The 5,000-nt window shown below is 33.9% G+C and overlaps 1 protein-coding gene across 1 annotated transcript in view; it reads right to left on the reverse strand.

The window, feature by feature from the left end:
* LOC143037220 (uncharacterized) overlaps window positions 1–5,000 on the reverse strand; it is a 388,207-nt gene that overhangs the window by 253,189 nt on the left and 130,018 nt on the right. The window contains exon 2 of the mRNA XM_076205341.1: window positions 1–692. This exon is cut by the window's left edge and continues 726 nt beyond it. The gene's annotated coding sequence lies outside the window, so the exon portion shown is untranslated. The remainder of the gene's footprint in view (window positions 693–5,000) is intronic.

The following is a 5,000-nucleotide window of genomic DNA, read 5'->3' on the forward strand; positions in this document are numbered from 1 at the left end:
TTTCGATATTATTAGAAAATATACCACAATGGGTTTTATTTATGGTATAATTAATAGTAACTTAAACTCTCCTGTTACTAGGTTTGAGAGTAACTTAGGTCAAAAACTTGTTTCACTAAGTGTTGCTATGAGGATTCATAAGATAAACCTAAAGTCTATGACATACTAGTGATAATTACACACTTACTGATAATGACACCAATTGGCAGATAGGTATCATGTCTCCTCCGGCGTTGGTCGATACTTGCTGAGAGTTTCAAGTATAGCTGCAGGATTTTATGGTTAATTACGGAACTAATGACATCTGCAGGCTGTAATGGCCTCACTCATAAATTCTTAAAGATACCTATCTCAGTGATAACTACTGCAGGAAGAAGCTGCTGCTGAAGAAGGTAGCAAAAAACAGGGAGGTCCTACTGCAAATGTTGGCGCCTTCTCGTGTTTCCAGAGAGACCAAGTTGCTTCTCATTATAAGTTGCAAGCTTAAAGGTGTAATTGCGTCGAAAGCCCTTTCCAATTATTGAGAGTTTTCTTATTACTCACTTATTTCTTGTTACATTTTTATTTTGGTGTTTCGCGTCACTTCACATTTATATGAAAAACATCTTTATTACACTTCTTCACAAAATTACGAAACATTTTCTTTTATCTTATTTTCTTCATATTCAATGATGTCCTCATCGAGACCACTTCTGAAAAGATAAAAATATTATGGTTATTATTTCCAAATTCTGTATGTATATATATATATATGTATATGTATATATACATACATACACACACACACACACACACACACACACACACACACACACACACACACACACACACACACACACACACACACACACACACACACACACACACACACACACACACACACACACACACACACACACACACATATATATATATATATATATATATATATGTGTGTGTGTGTGTGTGTACGTTTGTATGTGTGTGTGTGTGTGTGTGCTATGTTTATATATATATATATAAACTATATATATATATATATATATAAATATAAAAATATACAATATATATATAAAATAGAAATATTTTATATATATATATATATATATATATATATATATATATATATATATATATATATATATGTATATGTGGAAAAACCACCAAGGAAAAAGAAAACCTGATAACCAAGCACTTTCGTCTATTCAGACATCCTCAGGGATGAGGATGTCTGAATAGACAAAAGTGGTTGGTCATCAGTTTTTCTTTTTCCTTTGTGGTTTTTATGCATATTTAGAATCACGAGTTTATGTGATTTCTCATGCATATATATATATATATATATATATATATATATATTCAAATACATATACATATATATATATATATATATATATATATATACATATATGTATATATATATGTATATATATATACATATATATATATATGTATATATATATATATATACAAATACGCATACAGATGCACACTGTAAGAGGCTTGTAGATGAGGCTCGTAGATATAGGTAGACAAATGAGGTAGGTAGAGGGGTAGGTGGTGAGAATTTAATTTTTATGAGTTGGATGTTTGGTAAAAAACAGTTGGTAGGCGAAGAAAGTTGCACAAGCTCGCTCTTTGTCTAATGTTTACAAACAGTCGCCGGGGACCCGGTTTCCTTCCGGTATAATGTTCATTTTTATGCTGATGTAACAATATGTAAACTAAATCAGTATCTGCATTTATTTCGAGATTGCTTGAGTAAGCAGGATTGCTTACGGGATTGTAACAGTTGTTCTGATTGGAGAATGGTTGGAAGAGGAGAAAATTCAATTGGTTTACGATTGTAAGATCACGCCCTTAGGGGAAGTTCTTATATCTAACATGAAAGATCATTGGACTAAAGAAATAGTGATTTCATTGCAGAACTGTCCTAGTACTCAAATTGAGGATTTCTGATGGAAGTCATCTGATGTGACAATCACGTTTATATACCCTCTCCTTTACATATGCTAAGTGGAACTTGATTAAGTTGGATGATCTGAGGCATGAGGCCTACAACAGAAGATTGTTAGTGATTATTCATACATAATCAAGACAGTGGTGGAAGGAAGGTAAAAAGTAAAAGTACAAAAGAAAGACGGCACATATAGACGACAACAGAGGAGTGAAAGGGGACCACGGATGGTCACAGTGTCGGCTGCTAGGAACGAAACGGATGAAACGTAACGCTACTAACGAAGAGACTGGTGATTAATATTAGTCCAAAATAATACATCTAAAGGACTTAGTGCAAAATATGGCTACAAGTGTATGGATCATCCATCTACAGGATTATGCAGTGCACACGACCACTCCATGTACGGAATCACAACCACGCAGTGCACGCAACCACAACCACGCATTACATGCTGGCTACGAGAGGGACTACTACTACTACAAGTGAACGAGGGACGACGAGCTAGTGAACAAGAGTACTACTACTACGAGTAAATGAGGGACTACTACTACTACGAGTGAACGAGAAGACTTCTAGGAAGACGTGGTTGATATACGTGTGAGGTACGCGCCGGACATGTGAGGAAGACTACAAGGAGGCAGTCGATTGAAATTTACTTTAAAACACTGAAGGTGTGAATATCAGATCTTTGATTAGAATGATAAAGAAAGTAAAAACAAGTAAAACTAACACAAAATATTTGGCAAAATTAGACAGATGGTCTGAGGACATGATTTTTATGTTGAAGGATTCAAATTGGATAGAAAGATCTTGTGACAAAAAAAAAAAAAAAAAATAGGTTACCAAATTAATAGCGTTTGCATTATTAATACATAATTTTGATAAATTAACAGCACAAAAACTGTATAAAGATCTTAAACAAGCAATAGATTTAGGGGAGATAGATTATCTTCTTCAAGACTATAGTGAAAATAAAGCAAGAAGTCCATTTGTGATGACCGTGGGAATGCAACAACAGAGAGAAACTAGGAACTCTAGAAGTAATTACAGAAACAGAGGATCTGAACACAGGGTTAGAAGCACACCAAGGAATGCTAGAATTGAATGTTAGATTGGTGATAAATGGGGGCATAAAGGACAAGAGTGTTATTATAAAACTATTTATAGAAACTGCAAATATGAAGGTCATAATGAGTATCATTGTAGAAATCCACCTTTCTGGTTGCATCACCAGAAGGTAGGACATAGAACACAGAATTCTAGAGCAATGCCAATTTTTTTTATTCATCCAGAAACAAGAGGAAAAACCCCAGGCACTAAATAAAACAACCCTATAGAGCTAACCATAGAAATACAAATAGACAGTATTAAGGATAAGAGGGATAGAAGGGTGAAAGAAAACACCAATATCAGAGACAATTGTAAACTGACTATAACATTTGGAAGGACTTCTGTAGGACCCCTCATTGCGAGTAGTGTTCTATAAACCTATTCAAATACTTATTTATACAGCATCTGTAGTAAACGCTATAACTAGTAGAGCTTTATACCAATTGAAACCGGGAGTAAAAATCTTGGAACCAATCCATAACTCATTACAAGGAGCAACAGGAAGTCAGTTAAAAACATTAGGTAAGGTTGAATTAGAAGTCATCTTTTATAGAAATGAAAATTTTTACATTCCAGTGATAGATGTAGAAGAGTCTGTTTTCCCAGGATATTTACTGATTTGTAACTATGTAAACAAGAACATGATCATATGTCCTTCTGAATTAAGGATCTTGTTGAAATCACAGTTGATCCCATTTTTAAATCAACCAGACTTAAGAGTCAGTATCAGTAATAAAAAAATCTCTTGAAATAGATAGGGAAGATAACAATGATAGATTGGATGATTGCGGGGAGAGCGGTCCAGACCAACAGAAAATAAAGTTTCATATAGTGAACCCAAATGAGATGTTAAAAAAATACTAGAAATTATTCATTCATCAACTACAAGCAAAGCTTTGCTAATTGTTGAAGATGGCGTATTAAAATTTATATTATCACACTCTAGAGCAATTAACAGGGTAGAAGCTCAGTTGAAAGGAGTCACTGTAGACTCTAAAGCTTTAACCATCCCAGAATCAATTAAGATAAAAGGTTTTAAATTGAACTCAAGTATTTAGAAGACAAACAAGAACATGATAGAATTATTAGTGATTAGCACTTTGAATAAAGGCATAGTCTTAAGACAAGGTACACAAATAGGATGTTTTCAAGTTTGTACAAAATCCATTAAAATTTTAAATGCGAGTGTGGAGGAGGTGAAATCACCAATTTCATCAATCTGTTTAATACGGGAAGAAACAGATTTGGCAGAGAAGTACAAAAATCAAGTAGAACCTACTAATTGTCCTGAGTTGGATGAAAGATTAGTTGCTTTGCTCTTGAAACAAAATAAAGTAATTTCTATGCCGGGGGACGCCTTGGGCAAAACAACTGTTTTAAATCATCAGATCAAATTAAAACCATGGACTCAAGATATCTATATACCTGCCTACAGATTAACACACTCCAAACTAGCCATTGTAAATAAATTAATCACTAAAATGTTATCGCAGGATATTATTGAACATAGTAAAAGTGAATGGAGTTTCCCTTTCATTATGGTGCCAAAAGCAGACGGTACCTTGCGTCCAGTTATTGATTATAATGAATTGAATAAACAGACTGTACCCGACATATTACCGTTATTGGTAATAGGAGACATTCTTAGGAGTTTGGGAACCGAGAATAGGTTTTTCAGCACTATAAATATCACTTCTGCAATCTGGCAGATCGAGTTGCATGATAACTCACAAGAATTCACAGCCTTTTCTACATCAACGAGACATGTTCAAACGTTCAAACGAATACCATTTGGGTTATGGAAAATCAATGAATACAGTTCTAAATGAGCTGTTAGGAAACCCTGCCAGTGTATTTCTAGATGATATTTTAATAGTTTTTCAAACAACAGTTGAGATCTTTAAGAAATTAGATTAATATTATCATGACTTCTTGAAGCAGGATTGAAAGT

This window comes from Oratosquilla oratoria, chromosome 22 (genome assembly GCF_046742065.1).
Source record: "Oratosquilla oratoria isolate Oo_2021 chromosome 22, ASM4674206v1, whole genome shotgun sequence".
NCBI classification, from domain to species: domain Eukaryota; kingdom Metazoa; phylum Arthropoda; class Malacostraca; order Stomatopoda; family Squillidae; genus Oratosquilla; species Oratosquilla oratoria.